The sequence below is a fragment of the Barbus barbus genome, assembly GCF_936440315.1.
Source record: "Barbus barbus genome assembly, chromosome: 21".
Taxonomy (NCBI): Eukaryota; Metazoa; Chordata; class Actinopteri; order Cypriniformes; family Cyprinidae; genus Barbus; species Barbus barbus.
Window position 1 is genome coordinate 16,369,398 of NC_136749.1, and position 12,664 is coordinate 16,382,061.

Consider the following 12,664-nt stretch of genomic DNA (forward strand, 5'->3'; position numbering starts at 1 on the left):
TAATTCTTCTCCTCCGGGCAGCACACATTCACCTCTCACATGGAAGTCACGGTTATTGCTTTGAAACCTTTGGGTGACTGTCTTGCTGCTGTTATTTATTTTGTGTCTTGGCTTATCGCACAGTTTTTTCAAATCAGCTTTCACCCTTCCCGTAAGCAAGTCAAAGGTGATAATGGCAAAGGAAAAGCTCCCGAAGATGAGGAATTTCTTCTTCTTCATTGGAGTTGTACTATTCGAGGTTAATTAATTGGAAATTAAACTGAGATTCCTCTCTGTGCATGTTTTTTTTTTTTAGATATAAAATTTAATTCACTGGACTTGCGAATTAGTGGGGTGTCGAAACATCAGTTAAACAAACAGAATATTTCAAGTCAGCTCGATTTAGTTGGGTTGCATATGGATGTTGTAAATATTATGAGAGAGAGCATCAATGAATTTGCTGACATGTACAGAAAACATTTATAATGTTGATAACTAACACAAAATAAAACATTTTAAAATCCAGTTTCTCTCTGGTTTTGACCAGTGTTGTTATTGAAACTAAAATTACAACTATTAAAAATGTTTGCATTAATCAAAATAAAGCTAAAATAAAGATAAATTAAATTTAAATAAATAAATAAAAAATGTGATGCCTTGGCAACTAATTGAAGTAAAATAATTTTGAAGTTCTAAAATTAAAACTGAAATAAAAATAAATGAAAACTAAATAGAAATATAATAGCACAAAAATTGCTTAAAACTAAAATGGAAATAAAATAAAGTATAAAAATAGAAATATGAAAAAAAACTAATTTGAAATATTAATAAACACTATAATAGTATAGAAATAGTTATAAAGTAACTGGTTTTGGCATTAAAGGATAAACAGATAAACTCACATGACGTTCACTTTCAATAAGTCACCAGAAATTTGAACAATTAAAACGTTTACATTTACCAGATAAAAGAATGCAGTTTAAGGTGTTTTCATGACCTTGGAGGACAGAACTCAAGTTATTAAGCATAATTGGTGTAAATTTGTGCATATAAAAACAGTGATAACATCACCAAAGTCTGGATTGGTGGCAGCTATACATTCTGCTGCAGTCCTTCGTCATATTTTCTTCTCCACTCTTCTAGCAGAACAAACATAGAGGACACAAATTGAGTTAACGTCATACTTTTCTTTATTCACTTTCCCTTCCCACTCACATTTCCCAGGCTACTTTGAAATGGAACTTTCTCCATCTCTCTTCTTTCTCACACACAGCTGTGTTAAAACAGGGAACAGACTGATTGGATTTGCCATGGACTCTTGGCTGAGGGCAAAGTGGGTTAATGGATTTCCAAACATAAAGAATGTAAATGAGAACATCTTTTCCCAGTCTCCATTCCTCCCGTTCATCACATCAAACCTCTTTTCATTATTGGGTTAGAGCTGAGAGTGAACGTAAATGTGAGCGTGGCATTGTGGATCAGTTTATGGATTAAAAAAATAAATAACCTGAGCTTGTAGTGTCACATAAGTCAAGGCTGATTTAATAGATGCCATAAGTCGTAACTCAGACGCACTGGCGGCTGGTCTCATGAGTGAGGAAGCACAGATGTCACTTATCAGTGTAAAATGTATTTATTTATTTATTGTCTACTCCTAAAAGCTGCTTTTTAAACTTCTACTAAACAGTGAAATTACGTAATGAAAAATAATTAAAAACTGTCTTATTGTTTATTTTACTAATGACTTTAACTAGCTGCTTCACTGTCTCTAAACACTTACTCATATATGACGGTCATATATTATATATATATATATTTACACTACCATTTAAAATTTTGGGGTCAATAAGATTTATTTTTTTAAATACATTCATATTTTTACCTTGCAAGGAAATATTAAATTGATCAAAAGTGGCAGTAGAGAGATGTGTTACAGTGTTACAAAAGATTTCTATTTCAAATAAATGTTGTTCTAGTGAACTGTTTATCAAAGAATCCTGAAGATGTATCCTGTTTTCCACAAAAATACTGAAAAACTGATTTCAATGTTGATAATAATAAGAAATATTTCTTGACCTCCAAATCAGCATATAATTTCCGATGGACCATCCGACACTGAAGATTGCAGAAATAGCTGCTAAAAATAATTTACAATAGAAAATAATTATTTTAAATAGTGATAATATTTCACAAAATTACTGTTTTTACTGTAGTTGAATCAAATGCAGCTTTGGTGAGCAGGTTTATTTCACAAACATTAATCTTAAACTTTTGAATGGTAGCAATAAAATCATATATGCAATACTACTACTGATATACTAATTTATATATATTACATTCCTAATTTGGGTGCCATCATTCAATATGGGTGCCATTTTAGCCTGTTTCTCTCTCTCTCTCTTTTCTCCTGCTCTTTCTCTCTTACTCTCTCATTCTCCATCAGCCCATAAGGGACAGATGTAAAAACAGATTCAGATTCATGCACAAAAATCCTCAAGGACATGATTCCCATGCAGAAGAATTTAAATCAGAGGACACCATGAGATGTGATGTTCCGACTCTTTCCAAAAATAATAGGATACTTAGACAAAACGCAGACCTCTTTCCTGCAGATAGCGAAATATACATATCATGTTAATTAATGAAAGTGAGAGTTGAATACTTTATCACAGCAAATGATCGGCTGTATTACTGCAGAGTAGTAATTGTGAGATGAAAATCACGTTCATTAATATTCGCTCTGAAATGGCTCTTCAAAACCTCTGGCGTTATCAGAGAGGAATCGAAGAATCATTCAGTCGCCTCTTGAGATGTGAACAATAGCCAATAGCTCAAAGCCCCCAGGAGCCCTTATTAAAGCCCTTGATGATAGAGGACTGGCCTAAAGAGCCTTGCTCCGTAATCTAGGGGGCCTACAGATCCTTTCATTCACCATTCAGCTGGGCTCTCATTTCACCTGAAAATTATAACTCGCCATCCATAACCAGTCGTTTCACATAGTTCATTTCTATTGATCTCAGATAAAGGCAGATATGACCAGGTTGCGATATAAATTGAACACTCTATTGGTTATTGTTGTTGGAGAAGTGGATTGATTCAAAAGCAGTCGGACCACTTCTCCTCTCTATTTCTCTCTTAGCAGTCTGTCCCATTCCCCACCCCCTCCCCAGGCGCAGGTATACACTCTCTCTCACATGCACACACAATCACATGCTACGGCACATGTGAGCATCACGGACCCAGTGACTCTGGTGCAGATAAATGGCTATTGAGGGAATGTGGAATAAAGCTTGTGAACAGGCTCTCCATTGTGAGCACTGAACCCTTCAGTGAGGATCAGTAGCACATGAGATGAGCGCTGGACTGGACCAGTCTGCCATTCCATTTAACAGCTCTCTCTCACAGTGCTGGGACTGTGAAGTTAAACAGGATATGGAGGTTTGCACAGTATACAAATGCTCGAGTTTTAGTAAGTTATCTTATTGCTGTGCTCTAAGAGAGAATACCTGTGCAAAACAGAACACATAAACTTCTTAAATCTGATTGATTAACAATTTTTTTTTTATTTGCTCACCACCATGTTGTTTAGAACTTATATGACTTTTTTCCTGCAGAACACAAAATATATTTTGATTTATTTTTTTCCTATACAACGAATGTCAGTGGGGCCCAGCATTGTTTTGTAAAATGGAAACTGAAGTCAATCATTGTAAATTGTTGTATTTAAGTGTACACTACCATTTGACGGTTCAGAGTCTGTAATATATTTTCTTTTCTTTTTTTATAAGATGTGCTAATACTAAAATAACTAATGGGGTGGGGGAAAATTGATTCACATATGAATCGCGATTCAGTCTTCTAGCGATTTCCATCAATTCACAAATTTCAAAAATATATTTTCTAGTTAATATAATTATAATCATAACATGATGTTGTCGGAACGGCACGGAAAACAATGTATTCTACAGAGCCACTAAAGGGACATGGCTAGCTTGCTAGCGGTAGCCTGTTACATTAGAGTACATACAATTTCACTTACCGCATAAACATTATAGGGAGTGATGACTGATAGAACGATGGCAAATGATTTGCAGATCCTGAGCACCACTGACAAACATCTAATCTTGTGGTAAATGTGTGGTAAGTAGCCTACTGCAGCTCCGTAGTACACAGTACATGTGATTGCGAATCTCGAAAGTAAAAGTAAAAAGCGAACATGCATTCAAAACCAATTTCAGTGCCCCAGTTATTAAAGGGGTGGTTTACTGCCTTTTTTCTTTGCTTGATTGTGTTTATGGGGTGCAATATAACATGTCTTTGTGTTTCGTTTGTTAAAAAACGCCTTATTTTTCATAAATTTCACCTTTGTAAGTAAGCTGCTTTTCTCCTCTGTCATTTGAACGACCGGTTGACTTCCTGATTCTATGAAACCACTCCCTCAGAAGCAGGCAATGGGCTCAGATTGGTTAGTTGGGCCGGTGTGTTGTGATTGGCTAAACTGCGTACTGCACATTTTCCGGAAACTTCGCGCCCATTACCTTTACTGGCGACAGTCGCATGTGCTCCGGTCAAATGTAAATAACGGTGTCAATATTGCCGTATCCGTTTGAGCCAGAATCAGACCCAGAAAGCGGTAACATGGCTCTTACAAAACGTTTCTGAATGGTAAATTAGTTTTTTTTATTATTCTGTCAAAGAATTTCGATACGCTGTTACTTGAAAATGCTACTGCTGTTTGTTAGCTTTTGAGATACGGTTTTCTCCTGATTAAACATTTAATATAACTGAATACATGACTGAGTAATTACATGAAAAATTACGTCATAAAGTATACATGGAAAATACATTTACAAAATTAGTACATAATTACAAATTCGGGTCCAAAATGTTTGTACGCGTTTGTCATAGACACACGAAATAGCATAACTAACTGGCTACTAAAGCCAGCGTTGCCATTTGTTTACGTCCCTGATAAAACTAAAACATTACGTCTGAAATTATACATGCAAATACATTTAAAATGATTAAATCTTACTTACAGGTCGTGGCCCAACAACTGCTGCCTCTGGTTTTAAAGTTGGAACTGCTCCATGTTTTAGTAATAGTTTCTTGTTGAATCCGGCATTGAACTCGTGTAGATTCTGGAAGCTGTCTTCCGTAAAATGCGCAGCACAGAGAGCTAAGTTACGATTGTAATTGTCAGGAACATAATCAAACATAAATTTTAACCATTGTTGACGAACTACAGTGTCTGTAGGAAGCCCGAACACCGAAGGCCTGACAGCTGGGTGAAAATAACACACTTTCGACAGCATGGCTACAGCTCTCCACTATAACTCTTCCTCTTCGACTAAGCCGCAGAACATGGCCTTGCCCCTTTTTTGCATGTTCCGGAGGGAGGGTTGATGTAAATTTATGGGTTTGTTACGTATAAAACCCGGGAAGTATCTCGTTGTAGTCCCATTTGAGTCGTTTTTGTAGGCATTAAACTTCCTGATTGTTAAAAGACGATATCTCTGCTTACGTTGAACTTTCAGCGCAGCAACTTTGCAGATACTGTTCATGCACCAACAGCAACATTACACACTATTTAAAATGAAAAAAGTTAAATCGCAATCAACCCCCCTTTAATAGTGCCTCCTTGATGCCCGCAATTTATACAGTATAGTTACCCCACTATATAATTTCAAGAGAAAGCATTGAAATATATTTTTCCTCCCATCTCATATTTATTCCCTTTAGGTGTTCCGTAGTACACATCATTTCCTTTCCAAACACGATATTCAGATTCAGGCACATCCCTAATGGGAAGTGTAAAATATTTTTGACTTAATAGAAAGTTAATAGTTAATGGGAAACACTGATTTCTTAAGTCTGGAGTGACTGCCCATAAACTGGTGTGTTTTTGTATCAAAATACTGGTGCGTTTGATGTCCAGTCTGCACAAAAATTTATGAAAAATCGTGAACCCAAGAACTGATATAAATTTAATCATGAGATACCCACCCCTACTAACTAAGGCTGTATTTATTTGATTAAAAGTACAGTAAAACAGTAATTTTCTGAAATATTAACATTTAAAAAATATGGTTTCTATTTTAATAAATTTTAAAGGGGTCATGACATGGATTTTTAAAATCATTTTAATATGTTACTTGAGGTTTACTTATAATGTTAATAAAGTTTTTTGCACAAAAAACAAATAAATGTGTGTAAAAATGATTATTTTCAACCCTCATTCTGACCTTCTGTCTAAAACGACTTGTTTTAAGGGGCGGATCCTTTAAGGCTTGTTAGTAATCGTCCATTGTTAAGACTGGCTAACATCATTGCATAGGAAACAGTATCTAAGCCATCTTGCTACTGCATGTGTTTTCATAACATGATAAAAAAAACTAATTTCTAGACAAAGCATTGTGAAATCATTTACTTACGGTTTGTGATGCAGCTGCAGTCAGATCAAGTACCGCTTCATCTTTCAACATATGTTTCTTTGTAAACTCTCCATAACAATGTGCCTCGTTTACAAAACAATATGCTCCTAACGCTCTTACGCTAGGATTCTTCTGATATCTGAACAAAGACTGAATGAGAGCTGTTTGAACCAAACGTGTCAAAGCGAACATTCTTTCACTCCAATTGTCCTATTGACAACAGACTCAAGTGCATGGACTGTGTCAGAAAGAGAACGGGCATCTGTATACTGTATCCAGTGTAGACAAGATAGTGGCAGTGATTGTAATTTCTGTTTGCTTTTGTCGCGACTCGACACTTGAATTCAGCATAATCAAGAGACAGCCGTTAAACGACTGCATGCCAGTGAATGTTATAATATAAAATATCATGTAAACATATAAAATATTTAAAAACTTTAATTTAGGGGGTATTAATCATGATTAATTTCAGGAAAAATGTGAGATTAGTACATTTTTATACTGACCTCATACATGTAGAGTATGAATAATGTAGGACCAAAAAACAATCTTCTTTTATGTTCCACAGAAGTAAGTCATTAAGGTTTTTTGGAATAACATAAGTAAATGATGACAGAATTTGTATTTTTGGTGAACTATCTCTTTAAGGGTAATCAGGTTTCGTACAAAGGTCTGTTCCTGTCTGTCGTGCTGCTGAGAGATTTGCGATTGTTGCTCCGTCTAGCTTGGCTTTTCTGTTGGATCTCTATCTTACTTTCACTCTGTTGTTTAAAGTGATAATATATAACTTAATTCCCACCATATTTCTGGTATTATCTATCAAACTAATCTAACTAATTTGATTGTTTGCTTTTTAAAGTGAAGTGACATACTGCCAAGTATGGTGACCCATACTCAGAATTCGTGCCCATCCAAAGTGCACACACCCATCCAAAGTGCACACACACAGCAGTGAACACACACACCATGAACACACACCCGGAGCAGTGGGCAGCATTTATGCTGCGGCGCCCGGGGAGCAGTTGGGGGTTCGGTGCCTTGCTCAAGGGCACCTCAGTCGTGGTATTGAGGGTGGAGAGAGCGCTGCACATTCACTCCCCTCACCTACAATCCCTGCCGGCCCGAGACTCGAACCCGCAACCTTTGGATTACGAGTCCAACTCTCTAACCATTAGGCCACGACTTCCCCACGACTTTTAAAACCGCGAGTGCAGCTGTAGTACGGAGCACGGCACGTCACCTGTAGGAGGACCAAAAAAAAAAAAACAATCCGTGGCGACGGTTTTGTAAAACGTCCCCTCAGTTTATAAACCGTACTCACAAATTCTTAAACTGTTCCCTCGGTTTAACAAAGCGTGCCCACGGATTAATAAACCGTACCCAGGAATTTCCAATCCGTGCGCTCAGATTTTGTAAACCGTACCCACGGTTTTTGAACATGTACCCACAAATTCATAATCGCGCAGTGTTGCCAATTAATTTTCAGGTAAAGTTGCTAAAGGCAGGTCGATTTGTTGCTAAAAGTTGCTAAATAATATTGTGAAGTCATTAGATGATGGTTTCATTATGTAACCATGACGCAAAACTGCTTCATTGCATAGAATACACACTGAAATTAGGCTACTCAAATCTCAGCAAAGAATATAATTTGAAATATGTTCATTTTGATTTGTTTGCAAACATAATATAAACATTTAATATTATACTATTATTAAGTTGGCTTGAGAAAGCCAATTTACTGAAATCCTATTTAAACTTATTATTATTCTTCTGAGACTAAATTTCTGACTGCTACTCCTCCTAGAGCTTTAACTCTACAGACTCCAAACTCAGCCCAAATCTTCAGACTGATCTGACTTCGAGTTGCTATATCTTTTCTAACTGATCAGACTTATGGTTTTCATAAAACTGAAGATTAAAAATCATAAAAATCCCATAGACTTACATTGACGGAATGTTCAGATGAGCCAAGACTATTCAAACTCCAACTGTCAAAATTCAAATCTAAACACACTGAAGCCCATTTGACTCAATCAACTTCCCTTCTATGTACTATTTCTAACCCATTCAAACTTATCTAATATTTCTAATCTATCTATCTATCTATCTATCTATCTATCTATCTTGCTAACAACATGCTAGTCACTTGCTAATCATGTTAGTGACATGCTAATAGCATGCTAATCATGCTAGAAACATGCTAGCATGCTAATCATGCTAGGAACATGCTAATCACTTGCTAATCATGCTAGCGACATGCTAGTATCATGCTAATCATGCTATAAACATGCTAGTGACATGCTAGTAACATGCTAATCATGGTAGCGACATGATAATCATGCTAAAAACATGCTAGGAACATGCTAATCACTTGCTAATCATGCTAGTGACATGTTAGTAGCATGCTAATCATGCTAGAAACATGCTAGCAATATCCTAGTAACATGCTAATCATGCTAGCGACATGCTAATCATGCTAGAAACATGCTAGTCATGCTAGCAACATGCTAATCTTGCTAGCAACATGCTAGCAACATGCTAATCATGCTTGAAACATGCTAGTGACATGCTAGTAACATGTTAATCATCATTTCTGACAGACTGTATTGCCTTTAAAACATTCAAACTTTAAGCTTTTAAAACTACTTTAAACTTCAAACTATTTCAGACTGCAAACCATCAAACTTAAAACTTTTTTAAACTTCTTAAACTTTTTCAAACTTTCTGGTCCGGCTTTCTCAAGCCAACTTAAAGTTTGTCTCGACAAACTTTTTTATCTAGTTAACAATTATAGTTTTAAGCAGTGTGTTGGTAGTAAGTTTAATGCTACACTCTAAGGAAAGTCCATAAAAATTGGGCTCATACTCTGTTAATATGAAGGAACTTTCTGTAGGCTATTCTGTAGGTCTATTATAACAATGCATTCAGTTAGAGAGCAAAGGAATGACAATATAATCGGTACATTGTTTTGTTTTGCATTGCTTTTTACCTTCTCTTCAAACTCTATAGTTTTTTTTTAGAAAATTCAAGAAATTTTCTATTCTTCTTTTTAGCGTTTATTTTCCACAAGCTGCGGTGTTTTATCCTATTGGTGAATAAAATAAACGCTAAAAAGAAGACTATTTTGTGAGTGCGGATCATGGTCTCATAGGCTACTATGACATTTTTTTTAATTAAACACAATACAGTGCATCCTGCACCTAAACAGGTGACCTGGTTGAATCTGCTGGTGGGGGCGGGGCCACAAATCCGTGAGTTTACAAACCTGCGGGAACGGATTGCAAAAGCGCGCGCACGGATTATGAATTTGTGGGTACAGATTCAAAAACCGAGGGTACGGTTTACAAAATCTGAGTTGATGGATTGGAAATTCATGGGTACGGTTTATTAATCCATAGGCACAGTTTGTTAAACTGAGGGAACATTTTAAGAATTTGTGAGTACGGTTTATAAATTGAGGGGACGGATTGTTTTTATTTTCTCCTACAGGTGACGTGCCGGGCTCTGTACATTCGTTAGCCGGTTAGCTTGTGACTGGCGGTTACATTCGTATTTCTACGTATTTCTAGTAATGGCTTTTCCTTGTATCATCACTTGCACCGCTTGCCACGTGTACAGTTTTATCTGTCTCTGTCAGCAGCAAGGGATTCACATGTGATAAATGCAGGGAAATAGTTAGGCTGACCTGACCTGTTGAAAAGAGACGCTCTTCATCCCGGCATAGAAGCTACCGGCGTAGAGCAGGGGTTTTCAACCTTTTAGGACATGCGCCCCCCCAAGTTTGTCTAATTTCGCACAGGTTGAAAACCCCTGCTTTAGAGTTCGTACTTGACTAACTAGGGCCAAGGTCAGGAAGCAAACAGACTAGCTAAACCGACAGTCTGCTAGCCGCCTCATGTCACAGAAGTCAGTTAATTCTCAGCACATAGAGACTCTTTCACCTAGATATCACACTATAGAGACTGTGTCTGTTCCCCGAACTAGAAAATACAGAAAACATCCAAACCAAAGTAAGAGTAACAATTAAATTGATGTTCAACAAATAAAAAACAGATATAATACAGATAAACAAATGATAAAGCTTGGCTTATTGAATATTAGATCCCTTTCTACAAAAGCACTTTTTGTAAACGATATGATAAATAGACCTTAAACTAGATGTGCTTTGTTTGGCAGAAACCTGGCTAAAATCAGATGATTACATTACTTTAAATGAGTTTACCCCCCAAGGCTACATGTACATGTACAAACATGAACCGCGTCCAAAAGGTAAAGGGGGAGGTGTTGCTACAATTTATAGCAATATATTCAGTATTTCTCAGAGGTCAGGTTTCAAGTAGAATTTGTTCGAAGTAATGGTGCTTCATATAACGTTATCCAAAGAAACAAGTGTTAATGATAAATCCCCTGTAATCTTTGTACTGGCTACTGTATACAGGCCACCAGGGCACTATACAGACTTTATTAAAGAATTTGCTGATTTTTCTATCCGAGTTAGTGCTGGCTGCAGATAAAGTCCTAATTGCTGGTGATTTTAATATCCATGTTGATAATGAAAAAGAGTAGTTGGGATCAGCATTTATAGACATTCTAAACTAACATATTGGTGTTAAACAACACGTGTCAGGACCTACTCATTGTCGAAATCATAATCTAGATGTAATACTGTCATATGGAATTTATGTCAGTGGCGTTGAAATTTTGCAGCGATGATATCTCAGATCATTGTCTAGTTTTGTGTATATTCCATATAGCTAAAGCTGTAAAGCCAACTCCTTGTTACAAATATGATAGAACCATTACTTCTACCACAAAAGACTGCTTTATAAATAATCTTCCTGACTTATTTCAGTTCCTCAGCATGTCAAATAGCTCAGAACAACTTGATGATGTAACAGAAACTATGAACTCTCTCTTTTCTAGCACTTTAGATACGGTTGCTCCTTTATGCTTGAGGAAGATTAAGGAAAAGAGTCCAACACCGTGGTATAATGAGCACACACTAGCCCTAAAGAGAGCAGCCTGGAAAATGGACCGCAGCTGGAGAAAAACAAAATTAGAGGTATTTCGTATTGCTTGGCGGGAAAATACTCTCTCCTACAGGAAAGCCTTAAAAACTGCTAGATCTGCTTACTTTACATCTCTTTTAGAAGAAAACAAACACAACCCCAAGTATTTATTCAATACAGTGGCTAAATTAACAAAAAAATAACATCAGCAGGTGCAGCACGGTAGTAATGACTTTATGAACTACTTTACTTCCAAGATCGAAACTATTAGAGATCAAATTGTAACCATGCAGCTGTTAGCCACAGTATCGCATCAGATAGTACGCTATAGATCCCCTGAGGAACAATTACACTCATTCTCTTCTATTGGAAATGAAGAATTGCATAAACTTGTTAAATCATCTAAACCAACAACCTGTATTTTAGACCCTGTTCCATCTAAGCTCCTAAAAGAGGTGCTTCCAGAAGTAATAGATCCTCTTCTGAATATTATTAACTCATCATTGTCATTAGGATATGACCCAAAAACCTTCAAACTGGCTGTTATTAAGCCTCTCATTAAAAAAAAACACAACTTGACCCCAAATGATCGTGGCTGTATTAGACCCTGGTGTGCTCAAAATTTAGCACACCAGGGTCTTAGGTGTGCTCAAAATATCGATTCTTAGATACATACCGATATAATAAAAAAAGATACAGTATCGATATTCTAGCCCTTAGTATCGATACTCCGCCCAGCCATTAGGGGGCGCAGCGGCGCCCGCGAGTTTAAAAAAAACTCATGGAAAATGTTAAAGCAAGATGTAGCATTTAAGTGATTTCATAGTGAAATATGTTATGGCAGTACATGGTGTCACAAAAAAGAATTATAAGAAGATTTAATAAGAAGTTAAGAATAATAAGAAGAAGATTTTGTGCTTGTGTGAGCTCAGACTGTACCCTTGAAAAGTTAAATGTTGACTTGTGGTAATTTCCAGATTAATACAATTTGTGTACAATTAATCAGAGCACTTAAAGTTGCAAATATTTAAGCAACATGCACTTTGTTATAATGCACTTTTGTCTTCATTAAATTGAAGAAAAATGCAGAGTTCTGTTTGTTGAGTAAATGTGTTCAGCATTAACTAATTGGCTCTGGCCCATGTATTTTTATTGAATCGTATCGAATCGTGTCACATTGTATCAAATCGTATCGAGACAGCTCTGTATCGAGGTACGTATCGAATCGTGACCTGTGTATCG

General features: G+C 36.5%; 1 protein-coding gene across 1 annotated transcript in view; it reads left to right on the top strand.

Annotated features, from left to right (window-relative positions):
- The window catches only part of LOC306887217 (protein Jumonji-like), a 53,347-nt gene that overhangs the window by 18,944 nt on the left and 21,739 nt on the right, over window positions 1-12,664 (top strand). The window lies entirely within an intron of this gene.